General features: G+C 46.3%; 1 protein-coding gene and 1 non-coding gene across 2 annotated transcripts in view; one reads left to right on the forward strand and one right to left on the reverse strand.

The window, feature by feature from the left end:
- LOC121848114 (leukemia inhibitory factor receptor-like) overlaps positions 1-21,308 on the forward strand; it is a 77,236-nt gene that overhangs the window by 15,685 nt on the left and 40,243 nt on the right. The window lies entirely within an intron of this gene.
- Positions 11,856-11,927, reverse strand: trnav-uac. Its single transcript has one exon. It is a non-coding gene; the product is annotated as a tRNA-Val (tRNA).

The raw sequence follows: 21,308 nt of genomic DNA on the forward strand, positions 1-21,308 counted from the left end.
CTATTCTGTGAAGCGCTTTGAGACGTCGAGAAGACGTGAAAAGAGCTATATCAAATGCAAGGATTATTATTATTAAAAATAATAATAATTCGGTCACCCAATCCACGACTGTTTGTGGGACGCTGCCGTGCGCAATTGGCTGCGGCATTTCGCCCACAAAATGTGCAGTCACTACACTGTACAGTATATTCTATGAAGCGCTTTGTGGCATCTCGAAGATTTGATAAGATGCTATATCAAATGCAAAGATTATTAGTATTATCAAGTTCCACGTCAGCATTCAGAACCCATATAGTCTACACTGGCACTGCACTGCTGCACTGGGCATTGTTGGAGGTGTCGTCCTTTGGATGAGGTGTTGAACCGAGTTCCTGTCTGTGTGGCCACACGTAGCACTTTTGGAATAGAAGGCTGTAGATGCAGTACAGAGGAGAGCAACGAGGCTGATCCCCAGTGTTAGAGGAACCAGCTGTGAGCAACAAATAGACAACCTCAAGCTCTTCAGTCTTGAAAGAAGATGCTCAGTGGGGACCTCATAGTGAAATAGTGTAAATGGGATTGAAAAATAAAGCCAGATCATTACATCAGGAGTATCGTTGACAGTTAAACAAGAGGACATAGCTTTAAAGTGGTAAAGGGCAATTGCGGGATAGATACCAGTAAATTCTACTGGAACAAGTTGCCAGGAAAGGTGGTAGAGGTCAGAACACTAGACTCAGTTATGAAGCAGCTTGATACTATTGTTGGGGGATAATAATAATAATAAAAATCCTTGCATTTGGTACAGCACTTTATCATGTCTTCGAAATGTGTCTCAAAGCGCTTCACAGAATATACTGTAAAGTGTAGTGACTGTGGGAAGGGATGGTCGGATGGGGGTACTGGAGGGATGAGATTGGATGGGTGGAAGGGCCTTCTTCATTCAGAACAATTTGTGATCTTGTGTTGGGAGTTTCTCTCTCCCAGGATCACAATACAAAATTACAGTTTCTCAGCGCCTTTCACATCGGGAGGATGTCCCAAGGTGCTGGACAGTTAGGGATTTGGACCTGAGCTGGGGGTTGGGATCAGGGATGGAAGGCGGAGAGGGGGGGGGGTGAAGGAGGGTGGCCGAAGGCGCGGTCAAAAAGGAGGGTCTTGAGACGTGCCTTGAAGGAGGCAAGGGAGCGAGGCGAAGGGACTCTTGGTTGGAGTTTCAAAAGGTGGGGACAGAGAGGCTGAAGGTCCGACTGGCGATGGTGAGGAGGGGAAGGCCATGTAAGATCACATCGTGGAGTCCTGTAGCTCAGTGGTTAGAGCACTCGCTTTGCAAGTGAGAGACCTGAGTTCAATTCCAGGCAGAGGGTGAAACCTCGGGCAAGTTTCCTTACTCCACACAGAGCCTAATAATAATCCCTCCAAAAAACAATAATAAAAAATTGGTCATTTTCAATCTACGACTGTTTGTGGGACATTGCTGTGCGCAATTGGCTGCTGCGTTCGCCCACAAATATACAGTCAATTCACTTTACAGTATATTCTGTGAAGCGCTTTGGGACGTCCTCCCGACGTGAAAAGCGCTATATCAAATGCAAGGATTATTATTATTATTATCAAGCATTAGAAACCGAAGGATTAGTGACTGCAGAGTAAGAGTTAAAAGAACTGCTCAAATCTCAAGCAATGCTTGCTCAAGGACAAAGTGAGTGAAAAACAAATACATATTATGGGAATATAATGGTCCGCTGATCAAATGGCTAAACCACGGACGCTAAAATCTCAAAGAAACTTGTAACTTTATATGGAGTTGCTTTTCACATAAATAGATTACGAGCCAAGTAGGGTTTGTAAACATGTGGATTGGGGAACAAAAACTGAAGCGTGCAAAGTTAGGAGAGCAGGTCAACCCTTTTCCCAGAGGAGCCAGGTAATATGGTTTTTCTCTGTAACTGCTGCTTAATCTTTGTGTCTCTAAATCTCTTAATCTCTATCTGACTGTATATTAACCGTATATCCACAGAGGCATGTGGAGGACATTAAAGAAACAGGCGCTACTTTAAAACAAAACCTTTATATAGCGATGTCCGTGCACCGAACGGTGTAGCTATCAATCCGGAAACCAGGTATCTTTATTGTTTTCTTCTTTCCTCTAGAGGCTGTTTCAGTAGGAGCCAATACATATACCAATGCAGCAAAACCTTAGGCAAGTTTCCTTACTCTACATGTCTCTGTTTACCTAGCAGCAAGTAGGAACCCAGTTGTTAGTTGGTTGGTGAATCGATCGCTTTCCATGGGTAATGATCCCTTAAAAAAATAATAATATTAATTTGGTCACTCAATCCACAAGTGTCTTTGGGACACCACTGTCCACAATTGGCTGCTGAGTTTGGCCCACAAATATACAGTCAAGTCACTTTACTGTATATTCTGTGAAGCGCTTTGAGATGTCTCAATGACCTGATAAGGAGCTATATCAAATAAGAATTATTATTACTCTATGTTTTCAGCAACTGTTGGCCAGCAAACTGGGAAAAAATTGCTTATCTTTTCGAATAGTGCCATGGAATATTTAACAGCCAACCGAACAGGTACAGACATAACCGCAGGTTAACATGTCTTCTGAAGGACAGCCCTCTGACAATCCCGAGCAGTGTAGCAGAGTGCCAGTCTACATTGTGCGCTCCGACTTAGGGCTTGAACGCACAAATGGCTGACCCAAGCCCTTTTTTGACGCACAGATCTGTTAGGTTCAATGAGTCACTTGGTGGTAACCATACAAACCATGATTCATTCAGCTGTGCTGAGAATACTTACTATTGCAGAGGAAAACAACGTGGTTTGAGTAGAAGCCAATTTTATCTGCCAGAGCAAGTCTTAGCTAACAATTGTCATATTGTAGGAATGTAAATGAGCTAAGACAAGTACAAACACAACAGGATAAGGCCATGAATTGTAAATAGCAACCCATCTGGTTTCTGCCTATATTTGTCTCAGTGTTGCCAAAGCCCGAGGGCCATTTTGTACACTGTTACTAACTATGAAAAGCATGGTTTTATGTAAACAACAACAAGATTACATTTGTATAGCGCCTTTCACGTCGGGAGGACGCCCCAAGGCACTGGACAGAGTACAGCATTTCCGACCCGAGCTGGGGTTGGGGGGGAAAGGGAGTGGGGGGGAAGGGGGGTGGCTGATGGCATGGTCGAAGAGGAGGGTCTTGAGGTGGGACTTGAAGGAGGCTAAGGAGGGGGCGAGGTGGAGTGACTGGGGGATGGAATTCAGGAGGTTGGGGGCAGAGTGGCTGAAGGCTCTCCCGCCAATGGTGGGGCGAGTGGGTCGGGGGAACATAGAGCAGGCCAGAGGCAGCTGAGCGGAGGGAGCGGTCGGGGATTAGGAGGTCGCAGAGGTAGGGTGGGGCGAGACCATGGAAGGCTTTGTATATGAGGACCAGGATCTTGAACTGGATCCTCTGAAGGATAGAGAGCCAATGGAGTCGGGCGAGAGTGGGGGAAATGGGGTCATGGAGTTTGGTGCGGGAGAGGACATGGGCTGCAGAGTTCTGGATTATCTGCAGTCTGTGGATGGAGGAGTTGGGAAGGCCGACACGCAGGGAGTTTGCATAGTCGAGCCTGGAGGTGATGAAGGTACGAACAAGAGTTTCAGTGGCCTGAGGGGTGAGGTAGTGGCGGAGACGAGCGATGTTACGGAGGTGAGGGAAGGCAGAGCGGGTCATGGCTTGAATGTGGGGGAGAAAAGACAGTTGAGGGTCGAACACGACCCCCAGGTTCCTGACTGGTGAGTTGAAGTGTGAAACCATGGAGGGTGATGGTGCCAGAGCCTGAGGTGCTGAGGGCCAATCAGGAGGGCCTCAGTCTTGTTCACATTCAATTGTAGGAAATTTGCCCTCATCCAGGACTTGATGTCATCCACATACATGTCGAAGTTGACCCCATGTCTGTGGATGATGTCACTAAGGGGGAGCATGTAGATATTAAAGAGGAGACAAGGACAGAGCCCTGGGGGGCGCCAGATGTGACAGTGCGGGGGCTGGAGGAGAAACCATTAGAGGCAACAAAGTGGAGACAGTGAGAGAGATACAAATCGAACCAGGGAAGGGCAGATCCGTGAAGATTGAGTAAGGCGGAGAGGTGGTGTATGAGGATGGAGTGGTTGACAGTGTCGAAGGCGGCAGAGAGGTCGAGGAGGACAAGGAGGCAGAGGGAGCCCTGATCACAGATGTCATTAGTGACTGTGACCGGGGCTGTTTCTGTGCTGTGGGCAGCGCGGAAGCCGTATTGGAGGAGTTCAAAGAGGGAATGGCGAAAGAGAAAGGAGCGGAGCTGGTACGTGATGACTCATTCTAGGACCTTGGAGAGGAATGGGAGGTTAGAGATGGGCCGACAGCTGGAGAGGGGGGATGGGTCCAGGGAAGGTTTTTTCAGGTTGGGGGCTGTTTTTAGGGGGGTGGGAACTGTAGCGGTGGATAGGGAGAGGTTGATGACATCGGACAGGAGGGGGGCCAGAAGGTGGAGCTGGGAGATGAGGAGAGAGGTGCGGATGGGATTGAAGGAGCAGGTGGGTTTGAGTTTGCGGACAGTCGCGGTGAGGAAGGAGGGAGAGATAGAGTCGAAGGAGTATAGGGGTGTGATGGGTGGGGGGTTGGGTCGTGAGGGAGAGGTGATGCTGGGGTGGCTGTGGACAGAGCTGAGGTGGCTGAACGTATCCCCTCGATTTTGGATTCGAGGAAGTCCAACATCTCCTCACAGTTGGGTGTGTGTAAACAATGGGTTACACACATATTTTTCTGTTTAGCTCTGCAATTAGCCCCCAAGAGTTTAAAAGGTTGAGGGTTGATCTGATTGAGGTGTTTACCATGAAAAAGAGATTCGATAGGGCAGCTACAGAGAAACTATTTCCTCTAATGCGAGAATCCAGAACAAGGGGCTTCATCTTAAAATCAGAGCCAGGCCATTTAGCAGTGAAATCAGAGGCAGTTTTTCGCACAAAGGGTCGTGAAAATCTGGAACTCTCTCCCAGAAAAGGCTGTGGATTGTGGCTAGAGTAGGAGGAGGGGGCACGAGGATATTTACTGTGCTTTTGAAGCCAAAAGCGACAGCCATTTTACACTCAGCAAGTTCCCATACAATGACAATCATCACCAGATTGGTCTGGGTGAAAAAGTCCCTTTGCCCCATCTGATCCCAAACAATGATCACTTTAGCTGTCCTGGACACCGGGAGAAAGTCCGTTTTGTTTTTGAATAGTGCTATCTTTAATGTCTGCTTAGAACAGGCAGACGTTTCAAGTGCAGTCCGGCACTCCCAACAAGGCTGCGCTGGGGTGTCAGATGGAAAGTGAGTTCAAAGTCCGAATATGGGGTTTGAACCTTCTGGCTCAGAGATGAGAACACGACCTGAGGTTTATACATACAACTGATCCACCAGCAGCTGAGCCGTTGTTGAACATCACTGGATTAACATCCGAATTACACAAGATAATATGATTATTTAGACCGTCAGATCCTAGCCCTATTCCACAGGGTGTTCAGAAAGTCCTCTTAACCTCATGTTATTTTACCTCGTGCACTGACCAACAACTGAAACATGTGGAAGAATGATGATAATTGTATTTAATTCTATTCAGTACAGGTGTTTAAGTGTATTTAAATTTCCAGTGGATGGGTGTAAGTGTGAGCGTGTGAATGAGTGTGTGTGTGTGAGTGTGTATCTGTGTGTGAGTGAGTGAGCGATAATTTTCAAGGTGGATAATGATCCATCACCATGTTTAGTACCACGTGGATGAAGTGACAGACGAGAAAATTACTGGTATCAGACATTGTTACACTCCACTTGATCTGCAACACAAAAAAAACATTCATTTGAAGAAAAACATGGGGGGACAACAACAAATTACTTTGTATAGAGCCTTTCACGTCAGGGAGGATGTCCCAAACAGGACTTTGTGAACAACCTGTACCTTTCATTTTTCCCACCCTGATTGGTCAGTCGCTGAGCCTTCAGCCACTACATCTTTCTGGAATTCTCTCCCCAAATCCCTTTGCTTCTTCTCTCCTAGCTTGAAACCCTCTGAGAAACATATCTCTTAGATCAACAGCCTTGCATTGTCATTCCTCTCTTCCTGCTAGATAATCCCCGTCAACATTCGGAATTGCTTCGAGACATTCATCCAACATGAAAAGCACTGTATAAGTGCAAGTTGTTGCTCTTGTACACCATACTTTACAATGTAATTTGTATTTATCTAGTTCCTTTTGTGCAGTCCCGTAGCATATTGGTTAGTGCACTCACCTAGCAAGTGTTCGAGTCCCAGGCAGGGCAAGTTTCCTTACTCCACGCGCCTGTTTGCCTAGCAGTAAGGAGGAACCTGGTTGTTAATAGGTTGGTGGACCAATTTTCTGGGAGTAATAATTCCTTCAAAATAAATAAACATGATTTGGTTACTCAATCCACAATTGGTAGAACGCTCTCTGTGGGTAATAATCTCTCTCTCCCCCACCCCTCCCCCACCATAACAATAATTATAACATGGGCACTCAATCCACGACTGTTTGTGGGACACTGCTGTGCAAGTTGATCTGCTTCAAAGTATATATTCTGTGAAGCGCTTTGAGATGTCTCGAAGAAGTGATAAGCTGCTATATCAAATAAAAATAATGTTCCTTGCATTTGGTGCAAGTGCAAGGATTATTATTATTATTACTTGAGTGATTCAGCAGTCAGTATTGGCTGGCAGTGTTCCCATGCATGTAAAATATCTGCTTGTTCCTCAGAAGCTTTTAAATTCCTTCTGAACTTGATGTTTAGTTAGTTTGTGCCCAGTAAGATCCTACAGACATTCTGAAATGAATGAATAATGTATTTGGGGAATTCTGGCCAGGATAAGCGAGGAAATTCCCTTCTCTTAAGAAATAATAAGGAATTCGAGGAAACAGATGGAAAATGGGAATTAGCAAAGAAGAGTGACTTAAAAATGTTAGAGATAATAGTCTATGGAAGCATTACTTCAGTGGGCGAGTAGTAAACGTATGGAACAGGCACCCTAGGAAGACAGACGAAGCAGAACATTTTGTTTGTTTCAAGAACAAATTAGATAGATTTCTGCTAGAAAATAATGCCTGGGGACACAGTGTAGAGTTTGAGACACGACATTTCAAGCGACTGCCAGGATAGTGGAAGGAGAACTAGGTGGACCTTGGTCTTCTTTTACCAATAAATTCTTATGTTCTTATGTTCACAGTGGTGTGGAGACGATGGATAAATTACCCCTTTCTGTGCTGTCGATAATTATGTTTGTGTGATTGGATAAATTTCTTCTCTCGAAATACTTTTGCTAATTATATGTTAATGTAAAATTTCTGGTTGCATTACTCACAAGAATTAATTGTTTCCTGGGAAACTGTAACCTTACAAACATGTAGAAATATGATTAATAGTTTTATATAGTTTTCTTGGTTAGTTAGACACATCTGGAGCCTAACTAGCTAAAACCACATAGCTTATGGTTGATATTGCTGTCTGGTAAGCTTTCTCACTGGTTGTCGAGCGAGGACCATCCTACATATTAGAGTTTTGCACAGCAGTTGCTGTGGAGTACTCCTGGAGAATCTGCCGAGCTCAATGACAGAACAACAACAACTTGCATTTATATCGCGCCCTTCACGCCTGGTAGCATCTCGGGACGCTGAACAGTAGTGGAGCCTAACGTTGAGCTGGAAGGAGTTGAGAGGTGACCGTAGGCACGGTTGAAGAAGAAGGCCTTGAGCTCTGAAGATGGGGAAAGAGGGGGCAAGGCAGAGGGATAGAGGGAGAGAGTTCCAGAGCTTTGGAGCATAATGGCTGAAAGCACACCCAGACGGTGATGGAACGCAAGGGTTGAGGGACATGCAGGAGGCCGGAGCCAACTGAGCGGAAGTGGCCAGTGGGCCCATGGGGGAATAAGCAGCCACCCAGACGAGGGGGAGATGCCAGGGTGTGAAAGCATTCGTAGAAGAGTGTGAGATCCAGAAATCGATCCATTCTGTGATAGGAAGTCAGTGGAGCTTCCTAGATTTCTGCGTCATCCCTTCACTCTCTGCTACCTCCCTACCTCTCCGACTTCCTCATTCCCCAATCCACCACCTGGCGCTCGACTACCGGCTCCTGCTCGATCCTCGCACCCTTCCCTCTCCCCATCATCAGAGGTCACGCTTTCAGCCACTATGCCCCAAAACTCTGGAACTCTCTCCTTCAATCCCACCTGAAAACCTTCCTCTTCGACCGTGCTTATGGCCATCTCCCCCATCTCCCCCTGGCTCGGAGTCAGGCTCTGCCACTGTTAGATGCTACACTGCGTGGAGGGCGTATTATAAGTGCAAGTTGTTGTGTTGGAGCCTGGCGAGGGCTGGTGTGATGGGGGTACAGTGTGGTGAGTACACTAGTGAGAGGGGAATTGGAATAGTTGGGTTGGGTGCGAGTTAAGGTCGGAGGCGGGCGATGTGACGGAGATGGAGGAAGGTGGTCCCGGTCAGGGTTTAAATCTGCGGGAGGAAGGACAGCTGGGGTTGAACCTGACATCTAGATTACGAACAGATTCAGTAAGTCTTATGGAAGGGCCAGGGAGGTTGAGGAGGTCAGAATGCAAGAGAGAAGATGTTGACGGGAGCCAAGGTGTATGACTTCCATCTTGTCAACATTCAGTTGGAGGAAACGTTCACTCACCCAGGCCCTGATGTTTGACAGACAAGCTGACAGAACATCAGTGGACTGGGAATCGCAGCTGGAGGAGGCAAGTAGATTTGTGTGTCATCTGATTACATCCCGTGTCTGTGGATGACATGGCCAAGAGGGAGCATATAGATGAGAAAGAGGAGGGGGCCAAGGATGGAACTCTAGGTACAGCACAGGTGACCGGGCGGGAGCAGGAGGAGAAACTGTTTGAGGAGATAAAGTGATGGTGGTTCGTTAAGTAGGACTCGAACCATGTGAGTGTGATACCACTGAGGTGGATGAGGGAGGAGAGGCAGTGGAGGAGGATGGTGTGGTCTTCTGTGTTGAAGGCAGTGGATAGGTCCAGGACGACGACGAGGCAGAGGGAGCCCTGGTCACAGAGAGAGAGGATGTTGTTTATGGGCTCGAGCAGGGAGTGGAGGGAGAGGTGTGAGCAAAGCTGATTTGTTTTGAAGCGTTGCAAAACTTTGGCAAGGAAGGGCAAGTTGGAAATAGGATGGTAATTAGAGAAGTTCGAGGGATCGAGGCTGGATTTCAACATTCTGTTGCCAAACATGTCACCTTTTGTAAAAGGATTTGTTTTCTTTGATGTTTTGTGTGAATATGCAGCAGAGTATTGTGTAGGGAGGCTCATTGACAAGTATAATACTATAATTATCCTTGCATTTGATTTAGTGCCTTATTACATTGGGGCATCTCAACGCTCTTCTCAGAATTTACCGTAGAGTACATTGATTGCACTTCATAGAATCATAGAATGTTACGGCACAGAAGGAGGCCATTCGGCCCATCAAGTCTGTGCGGCTCTTTGACAGAGCAACTGACTTTTATTAAAAGTCTTGTAATCAATTTGCGCACAGCATTTATTTCCATAAATAGTCATGAAATGAAAGACTAATTTTTTATTTTTTATCTGGGGAATTGTTGCCCAAAGGACCAGGAGAAACACCCACCTCTTTTCAAATGGTGCTGTGAGATCTTTAATGTCCACCTGAACAGACAGACGGGGATATGGTTTAATGTTTCATCTTAAAGGAGTCCTGTAGCTCAGTGGTTAGAGCACTCGCCTCGCAAGCGAGAGGATCTGGGATTGATTCCCAGGCAGAGCGAAATGTTAGCCAAGTTTCCTTCTGGTTTCCTTCTGGTTACCTGGCAGGAAGAAGGAACCCGGTTGCAGTCCTGTAGCTCAGTGGCTGGAGCACTTGTCTCACAAGCGAGAAACCTGGGTTCAATTCCGGGCAGGGTGAAACCTTGGGCAAGTTTCCTTATTCCACATGACTAATAATAATCCCTCCAAAACAAAAAAAATAATAAATTGGTGATTTTCAATTCACGACTGTTTGTGGGACACTGCTGTGCGCAATTGGCTGCTGCGTTTCGCCCACAAATATACAGTCAATGCTTAGCTGGATCTCTGCTTTGCCCTCGCCTTCTCACATTTAAATCCTGCTTTAAGACCTTTATATTTGACTGCACTTTTGTTCACCATTCCTCCCCAGCTTCCCCCCACCTCCCCCGGCCACCACCTCCAGCTCAAGCTCCCAATTGGCTCTGTAAAGCGCTTTGAGACATCTTCCCAATGCAATATAAGTGTAAATCATTATAGTAATTACTGTAAAAGTGCACTGAGATACGTTGATGTAATAATCAGGTGCCATAAAAATGTGAGTTCTTGCACAGGAGCATCCGAAGGAGTGAGATTTTATTTAAATAATTTATATACATTTATTTCTCATGTTTTAGTTCCATTATTTTTTTGTGGTTACAATCCTCAATTTCTGACTCAGATTGTTTCCACCCACTTCAAGGAATTGAACTAGAAATTCTCAATTCTGGTTAACTGTGATGTGTACAAGGAGGGGCAGAAAGCCAGACTGTGTGCGCAAGTTATTCAAGCGCCAGTCGGGACTTTGAGCTTATTGACTCAGCTAACATTCAAGTGCAGTGCTAGGGGAGTGCTGAATTGTTGGAGTTGCCGTGATAATAATATAATAATCCTTGCATTTGATATAGCGCTTTTCACGTCTGGACGTCTCAAAGCGCTTCATAAAATATTCTGTAAAGTGAATTGACATCGAGTCCTGGACGAGAGACAACTTTCTTCAGCTCAACGTGTGTAAAACTGAGGCCCTCCTGATTGGCTCACGTCAGCGCCTCCGCACCTCAGGCGCTGACAGCCTCAGCATCCAAGGCCGCACTCTCCACCTCTCAAAGCCATCAGGAACCTCGGGGTTCTGTCCGACCCTGAGCTGTCCTTTCTCCCTCATATCCGCACCACAACTGGCACCGCCTTCCATCACCTCCGGAACATCGCCAGACTACGGCACTACCTCACCCCTCACGCGGCTGAGACTCTGGTCCACACCTTTATCACCTCAAGGCTGGACTATGGGAACTCTCTCCTCGCCGGCCTTCCCGCCACCTCCCTCCACACTGCAGGTCATTCAGAACTCTGCAGCTCGTGTACTGTCCCACACCAGACACCGCGACCACATCACTCCCACCCTCGCCCTCACCCTCGCCCTCGCCCTCACCCTCGCTCGCCTCCACTGGCTCCCCATCCCCCAGAGGATTGAATTCAAGATCCTCATCCTCACCTACAAGGCCATTCACGGCCTCGCTCCCTCCTACCTCTCTGACCTACTATCCCCCTCCCTACCTGCCCGTACCCTCCGTTCCTCTGGCTCCGGTCTGCTCCACATCCCCCGCCCCAACCGCCCGACCATCGGTGGCCTTCAGCCTCTCAGCCCCGAGGCTCTGGAACTCTATCCCCTATCCAGTGCCTTCGCCGCTTCCTCCCTTTCCTCCTTCAAGGCCGGTCTCAAGACCTTTCTCTTTGACCTTCAGCCTTCAGCTCCCCTCTCGACTCTCTACCCCCTCCTCGCTCCCTCCCTTCCCTCCCCTCACCCTGACCATTTCCCCCCTGCTCGGGTCATGACCCAACTGTACAGCGCCTTGGGACGTCCTCCCGACGTGAAAGGCGCTCTATAAATGGAATCTTGTTGTATATTTGTGGTCGAAACGCGGCAGCCAATTGCGCACAGCAGCGTCCCCACAAACAGTTGTGGATTGAAAATGCCCAATTTATTATTGTTTTGTTTTGGAGGGATTATTATTATGTGTGTGGGGTAAGGAAACTTGCCCAAGGTTTCGCCCTGTCTGGAATTGAACCCAGGTCTCTCGCTTGTAAGGCGAGTGCTCTAACCACTGAGCTACAGGACTCCACTGATTCTTTGAATCAGCATTAAAATCGAGGTCCCATCAATCTGTTTAAGTTAAAGATCCCACGGCGCTATTCGAAAAGAGAAGGGAATTTATCCTGGAGTCCTGGCCGACAATACCCCAGATAATATGAATCATTCACGTCGGATTTTCCTACAAGCACACAGTCAATACACGGCATATTGTGATTAGTAATAATAATAATCCTTGCATTTGATATAGCTACAAGTGAGACGATTTAGGTTTGAATCCCGGGCGGGACGAAACATTAGGCAAGTTTATTTACTCCACACGCCTCTGTTTACCAGCAGTAAGTAGGAACCCGGTTGTTAGTTGATTGGCAGATCACTTTTCCGGGGGTAATAATCCCTTCAAAAAAAAATGTGGTCACACAGTCCATGACTGTTTGTGGGACACTGCTGTGCGCAATTGGCTGCCGCAGTCAATTCACTTTACAGTATATTCTGTGAAGCACATTGAGACTTCTTGAAGGTATAATAAGGTGCTACATCAAATGCAAAGATCATTATTGTTATTTTATTATTGTTCAACTAATTCAGAACTCCGCCACCCAGATTCTCACCCGCACAAAAGTTTGTAACCCCATCACACCACTCCTTGTCAGGCTCCACTTGCTCCCAATCATTGAATGGATTGATTCCAAGATTTTCTCACTCGTTTTCAAATCCCTTCTCGCCCTGGCACCTCCCTACCTCTCTGACCTGCTCACCCCCCCATCCCCGCACTCATTGCCTCTGCTCGGCTGACTCCGGCCTCCTCTTTGCCCCTCGGTGGCCGTGCATTCAACCACTACGCCTCGAAACTCTAGAACTCTCTCCCTCAATCCCTCCGCCCTCCCTCCTCACCTTCAACTCCCGCCTAAAGACTTTCCTTTTTGATTGTGCTCACAGTCACCTCCCCCCTCCTTCTCCCCGTGGGGTCAGACTTCGCCACTGTTAAGCGCTCCGGGACGCTACCCTGTGTGAAGGGCGCTATATAAAAGTTGTGTTATTATATGTGTGCATTCGACTTCCAAACAAGAGGAAATTTTTGTTTACATAGGACTCTCAGTCCTGTTTGAAGACTCTCAAACATGGCCATGGGTTTCCACAGGATGTGAGTTTTATTCTATTTAACAGTGAGCAGCCTCAGAGGAATAGGAGAATAAGCAGAGCCAGGCCTTGCATTTATGAATTTGTGTGAGGTTTAAGACATGCTAATTGGTATTTGAATGATCATAGAATCATAGAATCATAGAACTATACAGCACAGAAGGAGGCCATTCGGCTCATTGTGTCTATGCCAGCTCTTTGAAAAGAACTTCCAAATCAACCCCACTCCCCCGCTCTCTCCACATAGCCCTGAACTCCCCCGCGCTCTCCCCATAGCCCTGCAAACTTGTCCTCCCCAAATAATTATCTGCTCTCTTAAAAGTTGTTATGGAATCGGCTTCCCTCAGCCTTTCAGGCAATGCATTCCAGATCCCAACAACTCGCTGAGTGTAAACATTTCTCCTCCCCTCCCCTCTGTTTCTTTTAACAACTATTTTAAACTGGTGCCCTCGGGTTAGCGACCCACCGCCAGTGGGAATAGTCTGTCCGGTTCACCCTATCGAATCCCCTCATAATGTTGAAAACTTCTATTAAGTTTCCTCTTAACCCTCTCTGCTCCCAGGAGAATAATCCTTGTGTCTCCGGCCTCTCCTGATCACTGAAGGCCCTCATTCCTGGTACCATTCTGGTCAATCTCCTTCGCAACCTCTCCAATGCCTTGACTTCCTTCCTAAAGTGTGGGGCCCAGAACTGAACCCAGTCTCTCGCTGAGGCCTAACCAGTGTTTTATATAAAGGTTCATCATGACTTCCTGACTTGTGTATTCTATGCCCTATTTATAAAGCCTCATGTCCCGGATGCTTTTTTAACAGCTGTATCTACCTGTCCGGCCACCTTCAAAGAGTTACTTATATGACCCCCAGGTCTCTCTGCTCCTTCACCCCCTTTAAGATTGTACCATCATATACCATTATATTGCCTCTCCTCATTCTTCCTCACAAACTCCATCACTTCGCATTTCTCCTCTAAACTTCATCTGCCCCGTGTCGGCCCATGTTACCAGTCTGTCTATGTCCATTCACAGTCTGCTACTGTCCTCCTCACTGTTCACTACTTTTCCAGCTTAGTATCATCTGCATACTTGGAAATGTCCAGGTCATTTATAGAGATCAAAAACAGCTGTGGTCCCAATATCAATCCCTGGGGACGCCACTGCACCTTCCCTCCAGTCAGAAAAACAACCGTTCACCACCACTCTCTGATTTCTGTCTCCCAGCCAATTCTGTATCCACTGCCACGGTCCCTTTAATACCATGGGCTTCTATTTTGCTTACAAGTCTATTTTGCTTTCAATGATGTTGGCACTTGGTAGTTCAGTCTGACTTAATCACCTATCCATTGGTTGACTCAGGCATACTTTCTTCTTACTGGTTGCCAAGGAAGAGAAAATGAGAGCAGGAGGCTCATCAGTAGGACCTGGAAGGCCAGACCAGTCACTGGGGCCGGGAATCCTCCCACTCAGCTCCTGTTAACCCTGCAGCCAAAGACCCTAACGTATAGGGTGGTCCTAGCTGGACAAGCAGCGGGAAAGTTTGCCAGACAGGGCTCTCAATGGCAAGCTATGTAGGTTTAGCTGGTTAGACTCCAGCAGTTACGCGAATGCACACTCTGAGTTCCCCAAACCTTGGCTCTGCATCTAAAACTCTGGAATAGGTCAGCAGGATGCATCCCTCTAAACAGTATTCATTCCATTCCAGACATAGAGAAATTTCCATGTTAGGTGATACACATAGGTGTAGCTCTCTGTCTTGAATTCTCTGAAGCATTATGGGTTTGCACATGCATCAAATTAAAGTGATTAACTGAATTCCAAGTAGTCTGTTCAGTGCCTTGGGACATTCTCCTGACATGAAAGGCGTTATACAAATATAGTTTGTAGATGTTTTCATGATCCACATGAGCCTCCACATCTCCTATTACTCTGTCCCCTTCCTCTATGAATCATATTTCTTCTTTTAAACATTGATGTATCAACCACAGCTTCGAGTGGTCCAGGCGCTTGCTGATTTGAATCCCGGTCGAGGCTGAGTTTGCTGGCCTCAAATTGGCCCCAGCTTTGCTCCAGTAAAGAAGGGGAAAACCAGCCAGGGTTCCTGCTCCTGGACCCTCTACTGGTTAATAATAATAATAATAATCCTTGCATTTGATATAGCGCCTCATCACGTCATTGAGACGTCTCAAAGAGCTTCACAGAATATATTGTAAAGTGGATTAACTGTGTATTTTGTGGGCGAAATGCGGCAGCCAATTGGGCACAGCAGCGTCCCACACACAGTCGTGGATTGAGTGACCACATTTTAACATTTGTTGGAGGGATTATTACCCTCGGAAAGCGATTCGCCAATCGACTAACAACCGTGTTCCTACCTGGTTCTGGTAAACAGAGACGTGTGGAGTAAGGAAACTTCCCTGCCCGGGAATCAAATCCAAGTCCTCTCGCTTGTGAGGCGAGTGCCCTAACCACTGAGCTGCAGGACTCCACTGGTCGTGTGCGTGAGTGTGGCAGTCGACTGTGGAGATGGTCAGACTTGGCTGTGGGGCCCTCTACAGTCAGTTGACCTGCTGACAGGCACAGCCAAGGCTCACACAAGTACAATGGGCACTTGGACAGGGTATCAGAGGGTAACCGGCACCCCTGGACCTGCCTCCAGCACGAGGTGGCCAGATGGGTTTACACAGAGAGGAGGAGGTCAGTGGGAGAAAATTAGAGAAAAAAGTATAAGACGTTTGTACAATGCCTTTCATTTCAGGATGATATCCCAAGGTGCTGCACAGTCAAGGATTTGGTCCTGAACTGGGAGTTGGGATCAGGTGGGGCGGAGGGCAGAGAGGGTAAGCTTAGGAGGGTGGTCAAAGGCACAGTCGAAGAGGAGGGTCTTGAGGTGGGCCTTGAAGGAGGCAAAGGAGGTGAAGGGACTGTGAGATGGAGTTCCAAAGGGTACAGAATTTTGTCGAAACATTTCACAATGTTTCGCAGTGACTGTATTTATAGGTGAATTGGCAGCCAATTTGCTTACAGCTATGTCCCACAAACAGCCATGAAGTGAAAGATGAATTGTTTTAGCCGAGGGATTGTGGCTAATAAACTGGTGGAATTGGCTCGGTGGGCTGAATGGATTTCGTAGAATCATAGAAATGCAGAAGGAGGCCATTCGGCCCACCCAGCCTGCTCTGGCTCTCAGAGCAAACTGTCCATTTAATTACACTGCCCCCTCCTATCCTTGCAAACCTTTCTCTTTCTTCAATTCTTCTCCTGTTCCCATGTTACTATTGAAACAACGACAACAAATTTACATTTGTATAGCGTTATCATGTCAGGAGGACCTGAAATAGTATAGGAGTATAGTATGCTCCTGTACTCTTAGAGCAGGGTGGTCCAATCGATTTCATCTGCACCATCCCCACTCCCTCCATAATCTATAAAGGTTAGGTTTCTGGAAAGGAAACACAAAAATGTTTGCTTATGTGCCCTGTGGACATTTCTTAAATAGAGCATCCGGCCCTCGGCAAAAGGTTGGACACACCCTGTCTTAGAGGATCTAAACCACAGAGCTTCAAAACCATCTGCCCTTTGTGAGGTGAATGAACAGTGCACTATGTTTCCTCTCAGCTTTATATGAAATATGTTTTCAAATTGCTTCCGGAAATTGGGGAATACAAAGCTTGCCAAAATCTCCTCTAGCTCGGCTAGTTTCCCTTCTGCCATGGCTTTGACCACTTCAAAATAGGAAAACGTAATGAGAGTTGGGCAGGAAGATCCCTTTGCTGTGCCATTTATTTGTGCTTTGTTCTCTGCTGATGATGCATTTGAACAAATTGCCATTAATGCATTTAGGAGTCCTGGAGCACATTGATTAGCGCACTCGCCTCGCAAGCAAGAGGACCTGGATTTGATTCCTGTGAATATCCTGTGAAGCGCGTTGAGCCATCTCAAAGACGTGATAAGGCGCTATATCAAATGCAAGGATTATTATTATTATTGCAGTGATAGGTTATGTTCCTAGTTCAGGTTGACACACCAGTGCGGTACTTGGGAACGTTGTATTGTCAGAGATGATATCTTTCGAGGTCCTGCCTATGTCTGTTTAGGTGGATGTTCAAGATCCTGTAGCTTAGCACTTGCCTCGCAAGCAAGAGACTGGGTTCGATTCCCGGGCAGGGCGAAACATTAAGCAAACTTCCTTATTCCAAACGCCTGTTTACCCAGCAGTAAGTAGGAACCCGGTTGTTAGTCGGTTGGTGGATCAATTTTCTGGGAGTAATAATTCCTTTAAAATAAACATGATTTGGTCACTCAATCCACGACTGTTTGTGGGACACTGCTGTGCGCAATTGGCTGCTGCGTTTCGCCCACAATATACAGTCAATTCACTTTACAGTACATTCTGTGAAGTGCTTTGAGACGTCTCGAAGACGTAATAAGGAGGCTAAATCAAGGGCAAGGATTATTATTATTATCAATTACAACCCTGGGTTTTTCTAAACTGCCTTGGTTGCCAGTGTAACCTCATCAAGGTTTGGAGACAGCCTCCTGTTCTGATATTCCAATGCAGAAAAACTGGATGTAATAATAATGGGATGTGTGCGGGTATCAGCCTTGGAGCCAATAGCAGACCGTGGTTTAGGAGCATTATTGTTTTCCTTTACCGCACTGCTGAGTCCTGACCACTTCTAGGCTGTTAATGGACTGTAATGGATTTTAAATCCCTAATTTTGAACAGGTTCAACTGATGAATAAAACCACTTTTGCCACAACCTTCTACGCAGTTGTCACTTCAGTTAATGTATCCGGCTCAGCCTGGCTTGGACTCGCAGTCAGTTGTGTGAAGAAGTGTTTTGAGACATCCTATTGACGTGAATATAATAATAGTGATAATAATCCTTGCATTTGATATCGGCCTTATCAGGTCTTCGAGACGTCTCAATACACTGTAAAGAGAATTGACTGTATATTATAGGTGAAACGCGGAGGCAATTTCGTATGGCAGTGTCCCACAAACAGTCGTGGATTGAGTGACCAAATTATTATTAGCCGTGGAAAGCGGTCCACCAAACGACTAACAAAACAAAACAAAATATACAGTCAATTCAGTTTACAGTCTATTCTGTGAAGCGTTTTGAGACGTCTCGAAGATGTGATAAGGCACTATATCAAATGCAAGGATTATTATTATCATAACTTACTGCTAGGTAAACAGAGGCGTGTGGAGGAAGGAAACTTGCCTGAGGTTTCACACCCCACCAGGAATCGAACCCGGGTCCTCTGGTGTGCGAGGTGGGCACGCTAACCTCTGAGCTACAGGACTCCACTTGATGGGTTAAATGGCTGCCTTCTTTGCTATAATTTGAATGACTTGTAGAGATTTGCAGTGAGGATACGGCTCCCATGGACAGACATGTGCCATCAATAAGGGGAAGTGAATCCCAGGAGGGAACTGGCTAGACTATATCATGAACCATCTTACTGTAGGCAAGTAAAGGCAGTAATTCAACACCAAATAGCTTTTATATAATGCCTTTTACGTCTTGAAGCACTTTACAAAAACGAAGAAGATGAGAGCATTGAAGAAAGACAAGAAGGGGAATGTGAGGGTGTTGAACAAAAACAGAGTGGACTCCTGTAATAATAATAATAATAATCCTTGCATTTGATATAGCGCTTTTCACGTCGGGAGGACGTCCCAAAGCGCTTCGCAGAACACACTGTAAAGTGAATTGACTGTATATTTGTGGGCGAACGCGGCAGCCAATTGCGCACAGCAATGTCCCACAAACAGTTGTAGATTGAAAATGACCAATTTATTATTGTTTTGTTTTGGAGGATTATTATTAGGCTCTGTGTGGAGTAAGGAAACTTGCCCAAGGTTTCGCCCTCTGCCTGGAATTGAACTCAGGTCTCTCACTTGCAGAGCGAGTGCTCTAACCACTGAGCTACAGGTCTCCAAAGTAGCTCAGTGGTTAGAGCACTCGCCTCGCAAGCGAGAGACCTGGGTTTGATTCCCGGCAAGGTGAAATGTTAACACGCCTCTATTTACCCTGCAGTAAGCAGGAACCCGGTTGTTAGTCGGTTGGCGGATTGCTTTCCTGGGTTTCATAATTCCTTAATACAATAATAATAATAAATTGGTCACTCCAGTCCACGACTGTTTGTGGGACACTGCTGTCGCAATTGGCTGCTGCGTTTTGCCCACAAAATATAGTCAATCCCTTTATAGTCTATTCTGTGATGCGCTTTGAGAGGTCTCGAAGATGTGATAAGGCGCTATATCAAATGCAAAGCTTATTATTATTATAGTCAAAGAGGTTTTGAAGCCAGGGAGAGAAAGGGGAAGGTGGAGGGATTTTAGGGGATGGTTCTAGAGTGGCTGTAAGTTCTCACACTCGACTTTAAATTCCTTCATGCCCAGGTACTTCCCTACCTCTCCCACCTGCTTACTCTACTCCACTACACATCACCTCCGCTGAACTGGCTCCAACCTCCTGCTTGTCCCTCGTGCCCTCCATTCCACCATCGGTGACCCTGCGTTCAGCTACTACACCCAAAACTCTGGAACACTCTCCCTCTATCCTCCGCCTTGTCCCCTCCTTCCCCATCTTCAGGTCCCCCTTGAAGACCTTCCTCTTTGACCGTGTTAAGTCACGATGACCCTGAAGGACTCTGTCTACTCTTATCAAAACCCCTCATTAAATTTGAACACCTCTATTAAATGTCCCTTCAACTTTCTTTGCTGTAAGGAGAACGATCCCAGCCTGTCTAGTCTTATCTGGCTAACTCTCAGAAGTCAGCCATTTTTTAACATGTGGAATGGTGGACAGTCTGTGCACCAAAGCTCTCCGCCTTATAAGCAAACCCAGTTTGTACCAGGCACCCTTTAAGGGGATTGTACTTTATCCCAATATGACGTTAATCTATTGAAGTCCATAATTGCTTGCAAAGAGACAGTAACATGAAGGAAAAGTATTAAATATTAAATGCTGCAGCTGTTTATTGCTTGGGCGACACAATGCTATGTGCCGTGTAGCATAATAGATGGTTGGAAATGAAATTAATTCAATTCAGTAGCAGAGTGAGATCAGAAACCACAAGAGTGAAGCTTTAGCTTGAGTGCTTTATAATAATGGACCTTATGGACTGAACTGTCCCCATCCTCACTAGGCTCCACAGGCTCCCTCAACAACAACTAACGTCTACAAATTGCATTTACACAGCGCTTTCAATGTCAGGTCTCAAGCGGATCCACTTCAAGATCTTTGTCTTGGCCGTCAAAATCCCTTAATGGTCTCTACCCATAACGTGACTGCTCTAATTCTGGTCCACGGCTTTGTTCCTCATCCCCTCAGTCCCACCATGAATGTCCATCCTAGTTTTCAGCCACAATTCCCTTGTTCTCGGTTACTTGCTACCCCAAATTCCCTTTTCTTTTTGTCGTTTTTCACTGCCTTCAAAGCCCCCTTTAAAAGTGTAACTTTTGATTGTACATTTGGCCAACACACATATCTCTCTGTCCAATGATCCCCACCATTCGTTTACAAAATACACAGTAACTACACTTTACAGTGAATCCCATGAGGCGCTTTGAGTCACCTTCCTGTTGTGCCAAAAAAAATCCTTAATTCTTACATTTGGTGGGTATATTGGACATGAAAAGTACTAAATCAAATGCAATATATTTACATTTAAAGCCTACATGTGTGCTCTGACCCGCTCAGTTTCCCCCACCTACATAAGAACATAAGAATTTGCTGGCGAAAGAAACAAAGGTCCATCTAGTTTGCCTTCCACCATTCTGGCAGTCGCTTGACATGTCATGTCCCAAACTATGCACTGCATCCCGAGATACTATTTTCTCAGACCGTGGTGTCTGGTTCTACTGTTCAGTACAAAATAAAACAGCTTATCATGATCAACATTATCTATTAATCTTAAAGAGTGTAACCATATTGCATCTCAACCTTCTCTTCTCCAGTGTGAACATGCCCAGTTTATCTGATCGCTAACATAACATGGCCCGCCTACCCTATTATCCCGCTGAGACTTTGATCCACATATTCAGCCATCCAGGCTTGACTGCGCTAACTATCTGCTCACTGACTGATCAGCTCTTCCCTTCACAAGCTGCAAACCACCCAGAACTTCGCACTGGGCTCCTCAAGCCTATCACCCCCATCCTCGTCAGCTTCACTAGCTCCCCATTCCACAGCGGATCAAGTTCCTTGTTTTAAATCCCTCTGTGGTCTTGTTCCACCCTACATCTGCAGCCTCCTCAAA

The sequence above is a fragment of the Callorhinchus milii genome, unplaced genomic scaffold (assembly GCF_018977255.1).
Source record: "Callorhinchus milii isolate IMCB2004 unplaced genomic scaffold, IMCB_Cmil_1.0 Scaffold1, whole genome shotgun sequence".
Taxonomy (NCBI): Eukaryota; Metazoa; Chordata; class Chondrichthyes; order Chimaeriformes; family Callorhinchidae; genus Callorhinchus; species Callorhinchus milii.